The sequence below is a fragment of the Macaca fascicularis genome, chromosome 7, assembly GCF_037993035.2.
Source record: "Macaca fascicularis isolate 582-1 chromosome 7, T2T-MFA8v1.1".
NCBI lineage: Eukaryota > Metazoa > Chordata > Mammalia > Primates > Cercopithecidae > Macaca > Macaca fascicularis.
Genome location: NC_088381.1, coordinates 4,063,653 through 4,085,731, shown reverse-complemented (window position 1 = coordinate 4,085,731; position 22,079 = coordinate 4,063,653). Strand labels below are relative to the sequence as shown.

The following is a 22,079-nucleotide window of genomic DNA, read 5'->3' as shown; positions in this document are numbered from 1 at the left end:
GTTCTCTTCAGTGATAACATTATCATTATATGGGATTCCTACCCACAGCCACCGAATATATCAGTGAAGAAGTGCAGGTTTGGAGAGAACATCTGAATAGATTCATGCTAAGATGGCACATTTGCACTGACACCATTGTTATATGGCAGGCAGACATGAAGTATCCTAGGATTGATCAGTATGCCTTAATGTAAATAGCTGCATATAGACCTGATTTCTTAGGCTCCCCACTTCAAGCTCTTGAATATTGTGTTGATATCCTTATCAATACAGTTTGTCTTGTGTTCTGTGTTGTTTTCCCAGAATAAATATAACGAGCTCCTCCTTGACAGGGATTTTTTCTTTCTATTGTCTTGTGACAAAATGTCAAGATAAAAATGTAAGAGTTTCATTAAAGTTTGTTGAATAAAATTTGTGATGGAATGAGTGAGAGAGAGGTCATGAATGAGAGAGAATATAGAAATAATGGAGAATGTGATACTCCGATAGTCATGCAATATTCTTTTTGATTTATTATGTAACATATATTACTATGTTATATCTAATGTATTATTTGTCATATATATTACTATATCCTGTTGTTGTATTTGGGTAATTTGGCAATCTGCCATGTTCGATGGTGTTAAAAAGAGAAGATAAAATGTAGTGATTTCTTAATAAGATATAGAGGTATAAGTATTAACTCTTTAAGAATATAGTGATTTATTTTAAAATGATAGGAAAGGACCATAAAAATGTCTGAATTTGGGAAATTTGAAAAGGTTTTCTCTCTGGGGCTTTCATATGTCTGTTCTATGTGAATGTTGTGTAATTCTCGCTTTGCCACAGCTCCCTCTTTGCTAACCCTTGTTAACCCATGCAGAGAAGGAAGTGGACTGATGACATTTTGAGTCCGTCTTCAGGTTTATTGGGAATGCAAGGGAAATGAGTTGTAACCAATGGGAGTAAAGGGCTAGTTGCTATGCCAGTTGCCTCGACTTGTTTGACACTGCTTGAGCAATCGGAATGGCTAGTTTTGAATCTGGCTTCTCAGTCAGAATTTTACCTTCACTCTAACACTACTTTTTTTCAAATCACTTATATTTCCATAAATATGAACCAACTTCAGTGATCTTCATTTTTTTCCTGAAGATTCAAATTTCTTTCCATCTGCCTGAAGAACTTTCTTTAGCACTTCTGGTATAGCAGGCCTATTGATGATAATTTTTCTTTTAGTATATTGTGATTATATTTAACTGTCTTTTTTGAAGTCTTCTTCATTTAAATATGTTGTTACTAAACATAGAATTAGTGGGTTTTTTAAAGCACTTTCAAAGATAATCCACTGTTTTCTGGACTCCGTTAATATTTAAATCTTTATTTTTGTGTAATTCTTTCTCTTCATATAAATGTACCATTTTTCTCTGACTCCTAAGATATTTTTTACTTAAGTATTGAGTCAGTTTTGGTTATGATGTGACTCTGTGTTTTTCTTTATATTGTTTGGTTGTTTGAACTTCTTTAATCTGTTAATATTGTGTTTTATGTTAAATTTGGGGGGATTTCAGCCATTTAAAATATAACTTTTCAGTCTCTTCCCCCGGGACTCTAATTTTTACATATATATTTGTATTACATCTATTAATATTGTTCTATGGATACCTGACATTATTTTTAAATCTTATTTTTGGTGTTTTTCACTTTGAACAACCTAATAATTTGTTTCCATCCATGTTCACTAACTTTATTCTTTTTTTTTTTCCAATCTGCTCTTAAGCCCATCCTGTAAATTTTCTTTTTAATTTATTTTATTTTTTAGTTCCAGATATTTACTGCTTTTGCTTTGTTTTTGAGACAGAATCTTTCTCTGTCACACAGGATGGAGTGCAGTGGCATGGTTCACTGCAGCCCTGACCTCCTGGTCTCAAGTGATCCTCTCACCTTAACCTACCCACTCCTTAGCTAGAACTACAGGTGCATGCCACCACACTCAGCTAGTTCTTTTGTTTTTGTAGCAATAGGGTCATTGTGGTGCCCAAGCTGGTCTTGAACTCCCCGGCTCGAGCATTCTTCCTGCCTCGTCCTCATGCCCCGGTCAACCAGTTCTTTATTTTTAATATTATGTTGTATTTGATGTGCTATCCTATTCATTTAGTATAAGCACATTTTTCTTTATGTCTTCAGCATAATTATATGCTTTTTCAGAATTTTAACATCAGGACTGCTTCCAGGTTAGCTTTAGTGTCCTTTGTCTTAAGTATGGGTTATAGTTTTCTTTCTTTGTATGTCAAGTAATTTTGGATTGTAACTTGAACTTTGAGTATATTTTAGAAACTCTGAATTCTATTTTATTTTTCTAAAACAGTATTTATCAGCTTCAGCACTATTGACATTTTGAACTGAGTTATTTTGTTTGTGTTGTTGTTGTGTGTATTCTGGGAGGGTACTGTTCTGTATGCATTGTGGGGTACTGAGTATTATCCTTTGTCTCCACTCAGTTCTTACCAGTAGCATAACTCTCTCTCCTCCCTGTGTCCCCTGCCAAAAAATGCCTTCAGTCCTTTCTAAGCGCTCTTTTTTATGGTGTTGGGGCCAAAATCACACATCCTTGCTCACTCTTTTTCATTGAGAGCTATGGCTATAAATGATAGTGATACTTTTACCTATTTATGTTTAAGACAAGCAGTTAACTTAGCTGGATTCAAACTCCAGGCTTTCTTGTGTGCTGTGGGAAGCAGCCTACACTCTATTCAGTTCTTTTCTTTTCATATTGATTGGGTTACTTGGAGTCTGGCCTACTTGATGGGCAATTTACTGGTCAACCAAAGATTTCCGCAGAACTTATACACAGAATTTCATTCAGGCTTCCCGTGTCTCATTCTCCACACTGTGGGAATTTCCTCCCACTTTCCAGCCACTATTGAGGATGCCTGTCGGCAAAACTCCTTGAAATTGGAAACTTTTACAGGGAAATTCCTTTCCTCCAAGAGTGCACCCTCCTCCAGTGTTGGCTTGCTTTTCATTGTTCTCCATGGTTTTAGATAGCTGTCTTTATAGTCCTTCTGGAGTTTCCAGATGATACCTGTTGGGGGCTTAGCTTGATAACATGTATTCCTCTTATTACTAATAGCCAGACCTGCATGTCTTCCTTGACCTGATGCGGAAGAGTTTCATCTTACGAGACAATAATGTGCTAGCTAGTTTTACTGATTCGTACTCTAAAGTACCCAAGCCTAAAATAGTGGAGCTGTCTATCCCACATGAAACCTCTCTGATTTTCACTGTTTTTTATAAAGAGTATACATGTTCAGATTTCTGTAGGATTTTTAAAGCATCACAGTTTTTATAAACTATATATATTTCCAAGGTCTACCTGCTTTGTATTTTGCCTGGCGAGAGTAGGAATAATCTCTTGGTATGAGTATCTATTTTCCACTCATCCAAAACAGATAGAGCATTGATTTCACCAAGCGTTATGTTCTAGTTTGTCTTGGTATTATTATTAGAAATACCTGGTGATTAATTTGAGCTAACTATTCTTCTCTACCCTCATTCCCAGCATTATCACCTGCTTTTACCACTTCCAAGGGGTGGAAACATTCTCCACAATGCATTTATTCATGCCAGAGAAAAATCTAGAAAAAAAGTGAATAAAACGAACAAATTCTTTCCCCTTAGTATCTGTAGCCAACTTGCCTAAGTGTTCTTTCCCACAGTTCAAGTCTTCAGTCTGTAGTTCATAAGCAAAGGGGTGCCATGAGCTCTGATCTTGCTGGAAGAGAGAATAAGTGAGCTACCCCATGGTAGACGTTTCTGGCCATCTGAAATGAGTCGATGAATGTGGCTTTTGTGTAAAGGCTAAAAATAAAATGTGACCACTTTCTTCTTTGAGTAGTTGATACAGCAAATAGTTGAAACAGAAGTTTTGATTGGCAAATCAGGATGTGGTAGATACTTTAACAAAGAGTAGAACTATTACCAGTTTTGCGTGTTGCTATTTGTGTCTCTTTCACAGTTTGATAGTATCATATCCTGGAAAGTGAAACCGAAAATTCTTATTTGTTTTTAAATGACTAAATTTGCTTTCATGGTATTTACAGTGAAAGAGTAAATTAGAAAGTGATTGGATGACTGTTAATGAGAAAAAGCAGGGTAAAAATATTTTATTTAATTAATCGAAAATATTATTGGGGTCAAAACATAGGCTTATGTTATGTTTTGTGAATTGTGCTGTGTTGTAGACATTTGATGAGTTCTCCTAACATAGAATTGATCTAGCTCTTAAAATACCATTTTTGATTGAATATAAATGGTATGTTTTATATAGGTATCTTACAACTTCTGAATTCGAGGAAGATGATATGAATCTTCTAATTTAATCTGTTTGATTCGAATGGTATATTTTTTCACATTTCTCATAATTTCCACGTCAACTTCCATGATGATCACGCAGGAAAGGGGCATGATTGCACTTCTTATAGTGCATACAATCACTAAAGCATAGTTACTGTCTTTCTATGGTCTTAAGAAAAATTCAGAAACAGCATACCAATGTACACATAAGATAAATAAGCTTATGTGGAACAATAAGTGTTCCATTCTGAGAAATACCTTGATTGGTATCCTGATGTCTGATGTTATTGGTAGTTCTCAAACTCTTCCCCAATTCTGCTTCCATCTAAATTTGTCTATTGTTAAATAATCTATCAGTCCATTTTTATCTATCATCTATATATCTGTCTTTATCAATCATTCATCTGTAATCTGTCTGTGCCATTTGTCATAAGAGACAGAAGGGCATAGCAGTGGAAACTCAAAGGAGTTACCTCCATGCGAATGGACAGTGGTGATGGTGATCTGTGAGGTGGTGATGTATAGAAAGAAAAACTAGAAGAGAGCATGCCCTAAGTCAGGGACCTTGTCCAGCAGGCACTCTGGCCTTGTTACACTGTGCTTGAATATGAAGAAAAACAAAATAGTGCTGACATTCTGTATCTTCTGGGTGTGAGAAAACAGAGTAGATAAGATGGCTCTGCCATTTCAGTCTTTTGTATTTCCACATTTTAAAGCTCAATTTTAATTATGTAGAATTATTTTTCCAGCCCGTGTTAAACTAGACCATGGATTGGCAGACTTTTTCTGTAAATTGCCAGATACACACTGTCAGTTCTGAAAGCATTGTGGTCTTTGTTGCGGCCAATCTGCTCTGCTGTTTTATTATGAAAGCAGCCATAGATAATTTATAATGGAATGAGTGTGCTATGCCTTTCTTCCAATAAGGCTTTAGAAAAGCAGCCTGTGGGCTAGAGTTTACCCTTCAGGAAACCAGAGCATTGGCTAAACTGGAACCTGAAAAAAAAATCACATCAACTCAGGCGCATGGTAATAATATTTGAAGTATTATTTCAACATTTTCATTTTCTTAAAAATTTGTTTAGCTCTTTTGCCAAATTCCATTTGCAGGTGAGTGATATAAATGACTACCACGTGCCATTAACATCACCTAAACAGTGTAAAACAAGCACAGTAGAAGGAATTGGAGTGATATAAACCCCTTGCTATAATAGTTATAGTTGATAAATTATATTTCAAAATTGAACCTATTTCTTCCAAATTTCATCTATATAAAGTTCCAGGGAATTCCAAAATCTTGACTGCCTTCTTATCCCAGTTAACAGGATTGTCTCTGAGCAGCTGTGGTGGTATCCATCCTCCGTGGACCATAAATTGAGCCTATTTTGACATCATTTGAGCAGTTGTAGTTGTTTCACCACATCAGAGTGAGATTACTACATGCCAGAGCTATTCTTTAACTCAGCTTGTAAAAGCATGATAGCATCAACAGTATATATAGCAAACGAATGCCATCTTTAATCCAATTAAAGGGTTTTTACCAATTTGCTCTTGTTTGTTGATGCTATCTGCATTTCAGTAAAGGTGAGGTAAAAAGAATGAATAAACTGCCAAGTTAAAATTAAATTTGGGCAATTTCTCTTTTGCAGCAATGTATGTATATTTACTGAAAACATGTATGCCAAATTTAGTGTTGAAAGGCTCATTCAAATCAATTGGGAAAGCATGTAAATGAACAATTCATAAAAGAAAAGCATTGCAAATGGCCAAGAGCATAGAAAATGTGCTCAATCTTATCAGTCATTATAATGAAATAATGAAATTTGTGTACATATGAAATATATACTTAAAATATATATAAAAACAATTATTTGCCTTTTTTCACCTATCAGATTAACAGATACATGTGTTAACAAGGTGGGGAGAATTTACAACTCCTGATGTGTTAAAATCTTTAAGGAAGGTAGTAGAAAATATATATAAAATGGAAATTAGCACTTTTGACCAACAATTTTGGTTTTAGATATTTACCTATAAGGATATAATAGGAGGTGTTCAAAGATGCATGTAAACTTAAGGGTACTCAGTGTAGTGTTAATTATAATTGTAAAATAGTAAATAACATTTTTGTCAAATCATAATGGTAGAAAAATTAGTGATGGCACATTTAACCAATTGGACTATATTCAGTTATGAATACGGTGATGCATGTTCAAATTAATTGATATAAAAATCCAACAACTTCAGCAGTTTATTTGCCAGTTATTGAGTACCAACTGTGTTCAACATTGTTATTTCTCTTCATTTGAAATGATAAATGTATGTGCTTGTTGTGATATGGTCAATAAAACCAGTTTTATAGGAAGAATACTCTCAAAATACAGTGAGTTCTGGTCATTATTGTTGCATTTTTTTGTGTGTGTGTTTTGAATACATATGTGTATTTCAATTAAATACAGCATTTATTGAATTTTTATCACATGTACCACATGTTCAGATCAACACTTTACATGAATTATCATAATGCTTATAATAACAGATGGATTAACGAATTTGTCTTTTTAAAAGATAAGTAAATTGAGGTTGAGTTTGAATTTGTGTAATTCATCCTATTATATAGAAGTTAAATAAACCTATCCTAGGATGTCACAACCTTTGGAAGATAATAATTAAAAATGCTTATGATTTGTTAAACCCATTGAGCAAAATCATGTTTTGTGGAAGAACTCACATTTCAGAAGTCATATTCATTCTCCTTTTGTCTTTAAGGCCAGAGACATGATAATTATTAAGTGCAGCTTGTCAGGACAGAAAGTGTAACTGTTGGTGTATTGTAGGAACAGGAGAGAAACATGAAGAGGAAATTGTCTTTTGGAAATTCTTATAGTATAAACCTTTAAGGAGTTAATTCTGGAAATATGGGGTGCCTTTGCTCAGAATGTGGAACAATGTTTCCTGGCAGAAAGCATATTATACACAAAGCTCTGAGACATCATGGAGGCACAGATGAAAGTCCAAAGAGAAATGTCCAGTAGAAAGAGGATCACTAAATGGAAAAAGCTAACTTTGGAATAGAGCTGGTGACAGGCAGTATGATGACTTAAATACTGCCAATAGCAGGAAAAAGGTCCATGGTAATCTCTGAGTGAAGAAAAAACTGCCAAGTGATCTAGATTTGAAGGTCATAACGTCTTGTTGGGATAGTTTTCCAGTGTAATTTATGATCATATGGTCTAGATTCTACAAAATCTCCCCCATTCAACAAAATCTATAATTAGTTCTCTTTTTACATTTTCTTCATTCATTTTAACCCTTTTCTAAAGATGGCACTTAGTGTCTTGTGAATGCAGTCCCTTAGCAGTTCTCAGCTAGTAGCTGAAACTTTGGTTCAAATGGTATAAGCATGAGGGATTGTGACATAAATTTTGCTTTGCTATGGCAGTTTTTGAAATATGTTTAGAATTTTGACTATTTGTCATGTAAGGAATGCACAGTGCCATTCTAACTTTGTATTTTTATATTCTGGTATTTGGGGGGTTGGAAATTGACTATATGAGATTCTTGCAGCTGGGTCTCAGACATGTTGAGAAGGCTGAAGAAGGAAAAGTACAGAAGGAGAAAGCAGGGATGGGGGACGCTGCATCCCTCAAATAGGATACCACTGGACACTGAGCAGTGAACAGCCTCGGGTTTTGTCGGACACCATTTTGGAATATTTGGACACAGTTTCTTGAAGGATGAGAGACCTAATCAATGGTAATAAGATGTTTAAAATATTATTAATATGAATGAATGCTTAGGCAGGGTTGACAGTTCAGCTCTTCTGTACAGTAGATAGCGTTAACAAGGAAATGACAGGATTTGGAAAATCAGTATTTGGAAATAATCATAATTGTTTCAGCCAGGAATCATCAAATGATGCTAAAACTTGGAGAAAATTTTAAGAGAAATAGGACACTTAGATAGTGAGCAATTTGAGGTCCTTATCAATTACAAAGGGAAAGTAGTAGCTTCCTGATGGACAAAATGGTTGATGCACCTGAATTAAAGAGGTGAAAGTTAATACCACCAGTAGTGGGAACATCAGGCAGCACTGGTAGGATGCACTGAGAAGAACACAGTCTCATTTCTGTGGTATTACTGACTAAAGTGTATAAACCTGAGTCTACCCATGAGGAAACATCAGTCTCAAATTGACGGACATTCTGCTTTTAGTATTCAAACATACTAATTTCACTGAGGAAATAGTCCAGATTATTTCCGACTAAATAGACACGAGAATGGAATATAACATTGATTCAGGATGTCTGTAAAAGGACATGGAAAGTTGGCAAAGTTTGAAGACTGGCCAGATTATAATGTTATGTGATTATTAATTGCCAATGTTATATAATTGCCTGAGGTTGTATAACAGAAAATTCTCAAAATTGTTTTTGAGAAATTAAAACAATTTAAAGGATAAAAGGATAATGTCATAGCTGTAATTTTCAAAGCACTCAGATAAAATACATGTTTCAAAAAATGAGAAAAAAATGAAACAGGTGTTATAAGATGTTACCTAATAGGGAATCCAGGTAAAAGTTATCCAGGAATTATGGATAGTCTTGTATCTGTTCAGTAGATCTGGAATTAGTTGATGAAAATAATGCAAAAGAACATGTCAAAAGGAATGGTTTGAGCATATGGCTTTGAGCATACATAAATGCTCAGGAAACATGAAAATGTGGAATAAATGCATGAGTACTGTAATACCAGCAGGCCTTGTAGATACCTGCATTTGAAGCATTTATATTAGAAGGAATCCTTTTTACCCAGAATTTTTTCACTTAGCCTAATGTTTTCAAGGTTTGGCCATGTTGTAGCATGTATCAGATCTCCATTTTCTTTGATGGAGAAGTGATATTCTATTGTATAAATATCACATTTTGCTTATCCACTCATCAGTTTTTGGCTATTATGACTAATCCCGCTAGCAATATTTATGTGGAGGTTTTTGTGTGTTTATGTATTCAATTCTCTTATACATGAGAATATAGTAACTATGTTTATTTGACGTTTTGAGGTCCTGTCTGTAAGATAATTTTTGCTAGGTTTGAAGGCAGATAATAGTCTATGCAAAATGAATATTTTGTTGAATATTGATGTGAACTATTATGTAAAAAAAAATACATTGAAATAGTAAGTATACAGGTTACATCTTGGTTTTTGTACTCAACAAGCAGTTTTATGTTTTATTTTTCAGGAACTCTCCCGTACTGAATTAAGGCTGGGATATTAGAGAAAAGAAAAAACATGAAACTCACTGGTGTTTTATGGCACTTTGAGTTCCCCAGTTTACCTTCAAACATTTCGCCTTCTACGTTCTCCTCTACCCTATCAGTGCATCCCTCTGAGATTTCTTTTTTTTTTTTTTTTTGAGACGGAGTCTCGCTCTGTCGCCCAGGCTGGAGTGCAGTGGCGCGATCTCGGCTCACTGCAAGCTCCGCCTCCCGGGTTCACGCCATTCTCCTGCCTCAGCCTCCCGAGTAGCTGGAACTACAGGCGCCCACAACCGCGCCCGGCTAATTTTTTGTATTTTTAGTAGAGACGGGGTTTCACCGTGGTCTCGATCTCCTGACCTTGTGATCCGCCCGCCTCGGCCTCCCAAAGTGCTGGGATTACAGGCGTGAGCCACCGCGCCCGGCCCCTCTGAGATTCTTAATTCTTTGGTTGTGTAAAGATGGACTATGCTCACTCCATCTTACTTCTCTTAGGTCTTACAGTGGCAGTGCCCTATTACATTTTGTTCTTTTCTATGATTTCCATTTATTTTATGAAATTTTTCGTCTATGTTTTCTATTCTTGCCATCTTAATTTCTATGTAACGTTTTGAAATAGATTCCAAAGTTTATATATATATATAGAGAGAGAGACAGAGACAGAGAGTTCTACTTCACTATTGAAGTAGATTCCTAAAGTTTTTTATCTTTTCTAGAATATTGGTTTCACAACAGCCCTATCGTGTGTATTTAATTTTACCCACCACAGGGCATTTTCAGGGAGTCTTTATTTGGCGGAATAAAACTTTAGAATCTCTGATTCAAAGAGAAAATTGCTCACAGGCATGAGCCACTGCGCCTCGCCGGTTTTTACTATTTAAAGAATGAAGAATTTTAGCAGTGTGGGGTGACTCATACCTGTAATCCCAGCACTTTGGGAGGCTGAGGTGGGCAGATCACTTGAGGCCAGGAGTTCAAGACCAGCCTGGCCAACATGATGAAACCCCATCTCTACTAAAAATACAAAAATTAGCCAGGCGTGATGGCACATGCCTGTAGTCCTAGCTACTTGGAAAGCTTAGGCAGAAGAATCGCTTGAACCAGAGACACGGAGGCTGCAATGAGCCTAGACTGCACCACTGTACTCTAGCCTGGGCGACAGAGCGAGACTCCATCTCAAAAATAAAGAAGAATTGGAGGAGGAAATAAATGGATAAATGGCAAAGGTGACAAAGGACCAAAGATCTGTGACTTGTGGAAAGATGGCTCTGTGGTAATTATTACAGAAACAATGTTTGTATCTTATTTTTTAGTGAATTGTGTATATTCTCTAATCTGATTTACTTTTGTTTTTAATAGTTTGCTGCAGGTCTAGAAGATGTTACAGAATTTCAAGCAAGAGAGGTGAGCAGCTACTGTGGTGATTTCGAAATTGTTTATGTGTGTTGTGGCCAGTGATGTCAGAATTTCAGGATCTGAGAATTCATGATTTCAGAGGCTCAAAGGAGAATATTTTTATAATAGATTTTTTTTGCTATGTGAATATCCCTATTTTGTTCAGGGAATCTCATTATTTTTTCCCTTTTTGGAAGAAAGGGATTTTGTTTTTTGGTAGTAACCTGAATAAATTGGGGGAAGTATTGATGTATTTCCTTTTCTCTCCATTTATTTGTTGGATGAAAATAATCTTCTAGTGAAATTCACTGTGTTCAATATTTATTTTTTAAAGAATAGAGGTGGGGTCATGCCGTGTTGCCCAGGCTGCCCTTGAACTCCTGGGCTCAAGCAATCATCTTGCCTGAACCTCCTGAGTAGCTGCGACTATAGGCATGTGCTGCCATGCCTGGCTTAAATATTGATTTAAAGATTTTTATCTGGCACATTCTGATCACAGATGTTTCTACTTACATTTGTCATGTAATCACAGTATATATTTATTTTGCTACCTCGCTTACTCCTAAAAATTTTAGTTCATTGAATTGGTCTTAATTGGACTTAAAATTTTATTTCCCTGGCCGGGCACCTTGGCTCACGCTTGTAATCCCAGCACTTTGGGACACCAAGGCGGGTGAATCACCTGAGGTCATGAGTTCGAGACTAGCCTGACCAACATGGAGAAACCCCGTCTCTGCTGATAATACAAAATTAGCCAGGCGTGGTGGCACATGCCTGTAATTCCAGCTACTCAGAAGACTGAGGCAGGAGAATCGCTTGAACCCGGGAGGCAGAGGTTGCGGTGAGCTGAGATCATGCCATTGCACTCCAGCCTGGGCAACAAGTGCAAAACTCTGTCTCAAAAAAAAAAAAAAAAATTTCCCAATAGATTTTAATCTAATTTTATTGGAACAATTCAGTCATATGTTTTTTCATGCTATGTATATGAGAGTTCCATCATTCAGATACTAAACAAATGTCTACATTTACTGTTCTCACTGATGATGCATTAGATAACCATGCACAAAATAAGCCTGGCTGTGGAAATGCTTATTTGTTGGGAGGGTGCTTGTTTGGATCGATGATGAGAATAATTGTCTGAGGATGCTGAGGGACTCATTCCAGATGTCAATCTGAGGTCCAGATGTGCAGCCCTCCACTAGGACAAATAAGACTCTCAGAGCCTGGCTCTATTTGGGGATCCCTCAGTGACAACAGAGTACCCCTGTGAGCATGCCTTTTCTCTCTCTCCTGAGAGGGCATTAGCATCCTGTCTTAGGAGTCAGTATGCTCTTTAGTATGCTTACTGACCCAAGACTCACTTTATTTTGTTCATTTTGAGCAGAGAATTGTAGATAGATACATATATGGGAAATATGTTCTTGATTAACAAATGAAAAAGTTTCAGTCAAGAAAGGTCAAGCAACTGTGATGTATAGTGAAGGAAGGGAACACTGCCTGCCTATATTAAATATTGACAAAGGAACCAATTTTAGTGCCATGTTATTTTTACTGTTGAGTATTTTCTGAGACCATGTCTTTTTCTTCTATTTTGTTTTGCTGAGGTAGAGGAGGGCTGGCATGAGGTCCTCCACTTCAGAAAATAGGGGTGAGTAGTTAAACCAACATCCTTTGGAATTCGTATACATCATGTGTTCCATGTCACATCCTGAGGTCTTTTTGTTGATTTTTTAGTGGCTTACTGGATAATATGTAAATAATGTATCTTTTACTTTGGTGAGTCTCTCCACCTTCATTTCTGAATCATTGTCCTTTACATTTTTATTCCATTTGAATTTTGCATGAAATGACAAATGTAGAATTTTGCCCAATTGATTTATTTGGGAAGACAGGGTCTCTCTGTTACCCAGGCTGGAGTACAGTGGCCCAGTCATAGCTTACTTCAGCTCTTCACTCGGTAGCCCTGGACTCCTGGGCTCAAATGATCTTCCACACTCAGCCTCCCAAGTAGGTAGGAATAGAGGTATGTGTCACCACACATAGCTAATTTTTTAATTTTTTGTTTCGTGCAGATAGGATCTTACTATTTTGCAAAGGCTGGTCTTGAACTACTGGGCTCAAGCAACCCTCTTGCTTTGGCTTCCCAAAGTGCTAGGATTACAGGCAGGAGCCACCATGCCTGGCATCATTACGGATATTGGTCTGTGATTCACTTTTTTGATGATGTCTTTTGTTTCGATTAAAAATTAGGGTAATAGACTCATGGAATAAGTTGGGAAATGTTTTCTGCTCTCCTGTTTTTTTTAGAAGAGTTGGTAAATGATCCATGTTATTTCTTTAATGATTTGGTAGAATTCATCAGAGAAATGATTTGTGTAGGATTTTATTTGAGTAGCTTATTCAATCTCTTGTTAAAGGTGACTTTGATTTCTGTTTTTCCTTCTTGTGACAGTTCCTGTAATTTATGTATTTCTAGGTATTTGCCCCTTTAATCTAGGTTATCTAATTTGTTGACATACCTTATTTCTATAAGGGTGTTAGTAATAGTCTGATTTTCATTCCAGATTTTATGAAAATTGGGTCTTCTGTTTTCAGTATTGTAGGTATTGTTATGTCAATTTTTTAAGAGACAGAGTCTTGCTGTTTATGCTGGCCTTGAACTTCTGAGCCTAAGCAGTCCTGCTGCCTCTGCATCTTGAGTAGCTGGGAATACAGGAACACACCACCACACCTGGCCTGTTACTAGACAAACAAAAAATTTCAGTGAACCAGCTTTTGATATTTTTATTTTTTCTTCTCTATGCTTTGTTTTATTTATTGGCATTTTATTCTTATTTCTTTCATTCTACTTGATTTAACTTTGCTTTGTTCTTCTCTTTTCTTAAGGTAAAAGTTTAGATTGATTTGAGATTTTCCTTTATTTAATATGGACATTTACGGCTATAAATTTCTCAAAGAACTCGTTTAGCTACACAGACATTTTCTTTTGTTGTATTTTGTTTCCTTTCATTTCAAACTATTTTATAAATTTTCTTCTTTCCATGACCCAAGGATTCTTAGTAATGTGTTAATTTCCATGCATTGTGAATTCCCCCCAATTTTTTTCATTTATTTCTGATTTGATTCTATTGTGGTTGAACAACATACTTTTCTGATTTCTTTACTTTCAGATTTGTTGAGATGTGTGTGGTCTAATATCTACCTTGGACACTGTTCCATGTGCACTTGAAAATAATATATTTTCTACTGGTTAGATTGTTCCATAGATGGATGTTAGATGTAACTGCTTTACTGTGTTTTTTGCTTCTGTTTCCTTGATCTTCTGTCTCATTGTTACATTCATCATTGAAAGTGAGGTATTGAAATTTTCAGTTATTATAACATTGATTTTGCCTTCCATTCTGTCATATCATTTTTTAATTTAATTTCGAGGCCATGTTGTTAGATGCACATATCTTTATTATTGTTACATCCTCCTGATGGATTGACAGTTTTATCATCATGAAATGTCCTTCTTTGTCTTTACCAACAATTTTTATCTTGAAATTTATTTAGCTTGATAATTGTAGTTTTTATCTGACTTAGAGCCCCTAAACTCTCTTTGGTTACTGTGTGCAGTTTGTCTTTTCCTTTCATTCTTTTCCTATCTACCTGTTTTTAATTCAAAACAAAATCTTTGAGACAGGATCTCACTCTCACCAATGCTGAAGTGCAATGGCATGATCATAGCTCACTGCAACCTGAAACTCCTGTATTTAAGCATTTCTTCCACCTCAGCCTCCGAGTAGCTGGGACTACAGGTCCACACCACGACACCTGGCTAAGTTTTTTGTATTTTTTTTCTTGTAGAGATGAAATCTTGCTATGTTGCCTAGGGTGGTTATTTTCTAATTGAGTTAGATTTGTAAAGACTCACCTTCCAAATAAACTCACATTTATAGTTTCCATGTGGACATATCTTTTATATTTATTTATTTTTTAAGACAGAGTCTTGCTCTTTCACCCAGGCTAGAGTGCAGTGGAGTGATCTTGGCTCACTGCAATCTCCAGCTCCTAGGTTCAAGCGAGTCTCCTGCATAGCTTCCGAGTTGCTGGTATTACAGGCTCACACCACCACGCCCAGCTAATTTTTTGTATTTTTGGTAGAGATGGGGTTTTGTCATGTTGGCCAGGCTGATCTCGAACTCTTAACCTCAAGTGATCTGCCCGTCTCCACCTCCCAGAATGCTGGAATTACAGGTGTGAACCACCGTGCCCCGTTAGATATGTTTTTTTTTTTTTTCGGTGGGGGTGGGGTTACTGTTGAACTCACTCACAGTGGTTTTCAAGAAACTGGTCTATTTCATTACAGTTACCAAATTTGTGATTATAGAGTTTTTCTTTTCTTTTTTTTTTTTTTGAGATGGAGTCTCACTCTGTCGCCCAGGCTGGAGTGCAGTGGCGCGATCTCGGCTCACTGCAAGCTGCACTTCCCGGGTTCACGCCATTCTCCTGCCTCAGCCTCCTGAGTAGCTGGGACTACAGGCGCCCGCCACCGCGCCCGGCTAATTTTTTGTATTTTTTAATAGAGACGGAGTTTCACCATGGTCTCGATCTCCTGACCTTGTGATCCTCCCACCTTGGCCTCCCAAAGTGCTGAGATTACAGGCGTGAGCCACCGTGCCCGGCCTATAGAGTTTTTCATATTATTTTTCTATTGTCTTTTTAGTATCCAGGTGATCAGTAGCAGTGAGCCCTCTTCCATTTGTGTTATTTTAAATCTGTGTCTTCTCTCTTTTATTATTTATTTATTTATTTTGAGATAGGGTCTTTCGCTGTCACCTAGGCTGGAGTGCGGTGGCATGATCTCGGCTCGGCTCAGTGCAGCCTCTGCCTCCCGAGTTCAAGTGATTATCCTGCCTCAGCTTCCCGAGTAGCTGGGAATACAGGCGTGCACCACTATGCCCAGCTAAATTTTTTTTTTTTTCTAGTTTTAGTAAAGATGGGCTTTCCCTATGTTGGCTAGGCTAGTCTTGAACTCCTGGCCTCAAGTGATCTACCTACCTTGGCCTCCCAAAGTGCTCAGATTAGAGGTGTAAGGCACTGCACCCAGCCTTCTTCTTATTCTTGATTTACCTGCCTACACCTATTAGTTTCATTAATCTTTTTAAATAATCTGCTTTTGGTTTCATTGTGTTTCATTTTCTGGCTGTTCATTTCATTTGATTGTGCTTGAATTTTATGATTTATTTTCTCTTCTTTGCTTATGTTTTTTTCTTCTTTCTCTGGTTTTCTGATGTGGAAGATTATATTATTGACTTAGATCTTATTTTTTTTTAATTTGTTTTTTTGGTATGGTTTCTCACTCTGTCACCCAAACTGGAGTGCAGTGGCACAGTCTTGGCTCACTGCAACCTCCAGCTCCCAGGTTCAGGCGAGTCTCCTGCCTCAGCCTCCCGAGTAGCTGGGACTACAGGCCCATGCCAGCACACCCAGCTAATTTTTGTATAGAGATGGGGTTTCACCATATTGTCCACGCTGATCTTGAACTCCTGACCCCGTCATCTGCCCGCCTTGGCCTCCCAAAGTGCTGGGATTATAGGTGTGAGCCACCACATCTGGCTGACTTAGATCTTATTTTCTAATGTATACATTTAGTGCTACAAATTTTCATTTAAGCACTACTTTTGCTGCATCCCAGTTTTGATAAGTTTTTTTTCACTCTCATTTATTTAAATGTATTTCTTCATTTGTCTTGAGATAACCTCTTTAAACTATGTATTAGCTGTGAGTTGTTAAATCTCCAATTATGTGGTATTTTCCAGCTGTTTCTCAGTTATAGATTTCTAGTGTAGTTTGATTCCATTGTGAACTGAGAGCATATTTTATATTTTTTCTGTTCTTTCAAATTTGTCAGTGTGTGTCTTATGGCCCAGAGGTGATCTTTCTTGGTAATATTTCATGGTGAGCTTGAGGGTAACATGTATTCTGTTGTCGGTGGATGGACTGTTCTGAAAATGTCAAATTAAGTTAACTGATAATGCTATTCAAGTTAACTATCCCCTTACTGATTTTCTGACTGCTTCATCTATTGGCACTCATCTATTTTGGGGACTCAAAAAAGGCTATGGAGCTCTCAAATTATAATGGTGGACTTATCTATTTTTCCTTCTAGTTCTATCAGTTTTCCGCTCAGAGTTGTTGATGCTGTTTTGTTAAAGATAATTATTTCTTCTTCAAGAATTGGGGCCGGGCACGGTGGCTTATGTCTGTAATCCCAGCACTTTGGGAAGCTGAGGCGGGTGGATCTCTGATGCCAACAGTTCAAGACCAGCCTGTCCAACATGGTGAAAGCCTGTCTCTACTAAAAATACAAAATACAAAACGTCCCATCATGCAGCCAACTTGATGGCACTATCACTCTCCTTCTCCCCTTCCCTCTCTCCTCCCCCTTCCCCTCTCCTCCCCCTCCCTCTCCCCTCCCCCTCCCTCTCCCCTTCCCTCTCCCCTTCCCCTCCCTCTCCCCTTCCCTCTCCCCTTCCCTCTCCCCTTCCCCTCTCCTCCCCCTCCCTCTCCCCTCCCTCTCCCCTCCCTCTCCCCTCCCTCTCCCCTTCCCTCTCCCTTCCCCCTCCCTCTCCCCCTCCCTCTCCCCTCCCTCTCCCCCTCCCTCTCCCCTCCCTCTCCCTCTCCCCCTCCCTCTCCCCCCTCTCTCTCCCCCTCCCCCTCCCTCTCCCCCTCCCTCTCCCTCTCCCCCTCCCTCTCCCCCCTCTCTCCCCCTCCCCCTCCCTCTCCCCCTCCCTCTCCCTCTCCCCCTCCCTCTCCCTCTCCCCCTCCCTCTCCCTCTCCCCCTCCCTCCCCCTCCCTCTCCCCCTCCCTCTCCCCCTCCCTCTCCCCCTCCCTCTCCCCTCCCCCTCTGCCCTTCCCCCCCCTCTGTCCTTCCCCTCTCCCTCCCCGTCTGCCCTCCCCCCTGCCCTTCCCTCTCCCCTTCCCGTCCCCTGCCTCTCCCCTCCCCCTCCCTCTCCCCTTCTCTCTCCCCTTCCCTCTCACCTCCCCCTCCCTCTCCCCTTCCCTCTCACCTCCCCTCCCTCTCCCCTTCCCTCTCCCCTCCCCTTCCCTCTCCCCTCCCCTCTCCCCCCCCTCTGCCCTTCCTTCTCCCCTCCCTGTCCCCTGCCTCTCCCCTCCCCCTCTGCCTTTCCCTCTCCCCCCGCCTCTCCCCTCCCTCTCCCCTCCCTCTCCCCCTGCCTCTCCCGTCCCTCTCCCCCCGCCTCTCCCCTCCCTCTCCCCTCCCTCTCCCCTCCCTCTCCCCCCCCTCCCCTCCCTCTCCCCTCCCTCCCCCCACCCTCCCTCTCCCCTCCCTCTCCCCTCCCTCTCCCCCCCACCCTCCCTCTCCCCTCCCTCTCCCCCCACCCTCCCTCTCCCCTCCCTCTCCCCCCTCCCCCCACCGTCCCTCTCCCCTCTCCCCCCACCCTCCCTCTCCCCTCTCCCCCCACCCTCCCTCTCCCCTCTCCCCTCCCTCTCCCCACACCCTCTCCCCTCCCTCTCCCCACACCCTCTCCCCTCCCTCTCCCCACACCCTCTCCCCTCCCTCTCCCCACACCCTCTCCCCCTCCCTCTCCCTTTCCCTCCCCCTCCCCTCCCCCTCCCCCTCCCTCTCCCCCTCCCTCTCCCCCTCCCTCTCCCCCTCCTTTCCTCCCTTTGTCTCCTCCCCTCCCCTCCCCTTCCTTCCTTCCTTCCTTCCTTCCTTCCTTCCTTCCTTCCTTCCTTCATTTCTTTTTTGAAACAAATCTTGCTGTGTTGCTCAGCATGGAAAGCATTGCCAAAATCATGGCTCACTGCAGCCTCAACTTCCCAGGTGCTAGAGAGCCTCCCACCTCATGCTCTTGGGACTACAGGTACATGCCAACACATCTAGCTAATTGTTTTTTAATTTTTTTTTTGGTAGAGACGGGGGGGTCTCACTGTGTTGCGCAGGCTGATTTCAAACTCATAAGCTCAAGGAATCTTCAAACCATGGCCCCCGAAAGTGTTGACATTTTAGGCATGAGTTACCATGCCCATCCTGCATATGAAAGCCTTGTGAGATATATGATATGCAAATATTTCTCTCATTTTGTGCGTTTCCTCTTTTGTTCTGTTGATTGTTTACTTTCGTGTACAAACGTTTTAGGTTTGATGTAGTCTTTCTTACGTATTTTTGCTTTTGTTGGTTATACTTTTAGTGTCATATTCAAAAAATGATTGACAAAAACAAGGAGGGTTTCCATGTATTTTCTTCTAGTTTTACAATGTCAAGATGTATCTTTAAATACTTTATTTATTTTGAGTTGATTTTTGTGTATGTTGTGAGGTAAGGATACAGTTTCCTTTGTTTTTTTTTTTAAATTTGTGGATATCCAGTATGCCATATATGATTAGTTAGAGAAACCATGCTCTGAGCACCCATGTCAAAGATACATTGAGTGGAGTACATGGATTTATTTCTGCATTCTTCATTCTTTTCCATTACATTATATCTGGTTTTTGCCAGTATTCTAGTATTTTTAATTACTATAGCTTTGTTATATAGTTGGAAATCATTTTGGGTCTCTTGTGGATCCAGATAAATTGTACGATTTTTTTCTCTATTTGTGGAAAAATGTGATTGTGATTTTGATGGGGATTGTACTGAATCAGTAGATAACTTTGGGTAGTGTGGTATTTTGACAATATTAATTAGTCCTGGTGGTGGTGTTGAGGCAGTGTTCACCTGAGGGCATTGGGGTGAGTGATAGTGCTGTCAAGTTGGCTCCATGATGGGACGTTGCCTGGGAGGTCAGTGCATAAAAATCCTGTGGATGTGATCAGGGCAAGGGTGATGAAAGGTGATGTGTCCTGTCTGCTTCGTCCTTGTAGGGATCATCCTGTAATAAAAGGAGGCATTAACTTCGGATGTCCTGAGGGCATGGTGCAGGCACCAGGCCTGAGTGGAGGGGAAGAAGCTCATGTCTTGAGGTGCCTTGGCTATATGGGGAAGACTGCCCCTTGGCTTGATGCCGAGATTCAGACTGACGGGCTGACTGTTGTGATGGCACTCTCCAGTGCTAGTGGTGGTTGGTTTTCGGCTAAGTACACCTCACCTGGGAGAGTGGCCAGAGACAATGTCAGTTCCAGACATCAGCAGCCCCAGGAGGAGAAGCGTGTTCTCGCGCCAGGAGTGGTGGCTGTTAGGCGAGGGACCTCAGACCTATGTCTGCATGGCCTGACGTCAGAGATCACATCCTACTGATTGAAGACCTTGTTCTTGAGCTGTCGGGTTGCCGCAGGGTCAGGCCTGGAGGCTGCAGGCTATGATGGCCCTTTGCAGTGTTCGGAAACATATGTGCACCCCAGGGAGGGACACACACACACACATACACACATACAATGAAACAACACACAGACTCAAAATAACACACACACACACACACAGTCTCTCTCACACACACACACGAGCCCACAGAAAAAGGCAAATAGACACAGAAGCAGGCGTGTGCAGTAGTTCTGGCCACACATACTCCCTAGGTGTCCACAGAATGACATGGGTAAGGTATATTCATAAAGTTGGAGATCAATCATGGAGGCCAAGGACAAGCAGTTGCACTAGTTGACCTGCGCGAGAGAATGGCATGGAAGTGGTGAGCAGTGTACCTGGGCCTGTTCTCAAGTGTATATTTGATGTCTTTACGATTCCCTGGAGAAGTTGCCTTGGGAGGCCCACCGCCTGCTCGCAAGGAAGATGGTTGATTCTTCTGAGCAATGGAGGCCCTGCAGAGTCCTGCAGTCACTGTGGCCTGGTGTCCATGGTGCACCCAATGCTGGTGGATGGCTTAATATGGTAAGCGTTTCTCTGCTCCACGTGCTGAATGAGGGTGGCTTTTGGATGTCCTAGACCTTCAAGGAGCTGTTTCTCAGCAGCAAATGGCATGACGAGTTCCACTCCTAGAGTGAATGGTCTGTGCCCATTGCTCAGTGATGTGGCTCAGGCTTCCCCAGCATGCTGAATGTCTTTAAGGTCATCGACTCACTCCTTCCCGGCCTGTGGTGTCAAACGTCCTGCCCCTTTGAATGTGCTTGGATCGATGATGAGTCCCCTATAAAAACATTCCTTGGAAAAGCTGAACAAAATGAGTGAGAACTCATACCGTCGTTCTCATCGGATCTGAGGTCCAGCACGTTGCCTCCCCCGGGGACTGTAGGAGTGAGGGGCAGCTTCCACTGGTTCCCATAGGTTCCACCACCCAGGGCATCCGCAGACAAAAGTCTCATGTCACAGGCACATTAGGAACATTCCCTCTGTGTGAGGTACATGGGTGGGAGAGTCATGGGGCATTCGGCCGCTCTGTGATGGCGTGGTGGCCGTGGAAGCAGGCAGCAATGTTGCCAGCATAGGGGAGTGTGCTGCTGGTGAGCTCCCAGAAGGAAGACCCAGACTTCACAGTGGTCATCTCAGTGCGGAAGACCTGGTGTCTGTTTTCATGTGGAGGAGAGCCCGAGGCCCAGACCTCAGGCAGACCTTGGTCTTGATTTTTGATTAGTTGAGAACAGGGGAGTGCCAAGGTGATAGGGGAGAGTGCAGAGCAGTGTCTTGGCAGACAGTGAAAGCCTCTTCAGCCCACCCTGCAGCATCGGTCACAGGAGCCCCCCTGGAAGGGATTTCTTTGCCTCCTGAGCTGTGAGATGCCTGTGGTGCAATGGTGGAGTCTTGAGCAGGAAGGTACTCCAGAGAAAGGTGATAGAGGGCTCACAGGGACACGAGTGTCATTAGCAGACTTGGGCTATCTTTTGGCGGTGATGGACTTTCCATGGATTTTTCTGGTGGATGACAGGTTGGCTGGCAGAGGTCTTTGAGGCCAGATCATAGGGAGCATGAAGATTAAGTTGGTGTCTGTGGCCCTGGATCACTTCCAGCCTTCCCAGGAGAGTAATGGGCTCCTCTGTTGTACAAATCTCCCTATAAATTGTCTCTTGGCCCGCCATCATTGGGCAGCTCCACCTGCTGCAGCTCATGTGAGCAAATACTGCTCTGGATCCTCTTTCCTGCTTGTAAAGCAGCTTCCGTCCTGAAGGTCCGGAGTGAATATGCCCTGCCCTGCCTCT

The 22,079-nt window shown here is 40.7% G+C and overlaps 1 protein-coding gene and 2 non-coding genes across 41 annotated transcripts in view; all 3 read left to right on the top strand.

The window, feature by feature from the left end:
- The first annotated feature begins 12,099 nt into the window (after positions 1-12,099).
- Positions 12,100-12,166, top strand: LOC123575051 (small nucleolar RNA SNORD109A). Its single transcript, XR_006700218.1, has one exon. It is a non-coding gene; the product is annotated as a small nucleolar RNA SNORD109A (small nucleolar RNA).
- LOC123566768 (uncharacterized) overlaps positions 12,101-22,079 on the top strand; it is an 86,557-nt gene continuing 76,578 nt past the window's right edge. For 37 of the 39 annotated variants that reach the window (XM_073995353.1, XM_073995352.1, XM_073995323.1 and 34 more), the window contains exons 1-2: positions 12,101-12,633; positions 20,683-20,817. The gene's annotated coding sequence lies outside the window, so the exon portion shown is untranslated. Of the gene's footprint in view, positions 12,634-20,336; positions 20,818-22,079 lie in introns of those variants that run through there. The other 2 variants (XM_073995354.1, XM_065547273.2) reach the window with 1 other exon arrangement.
- Positions 21,056-21,150, top strand: LOC123574918 (small nucleolar RNA SNORD116). Its single transcript, XR_006700101.2, has one exon. It is a non-coding gene; the product is annotated as a small nucleolar RNA SNORD116 (small nucleolar RNA).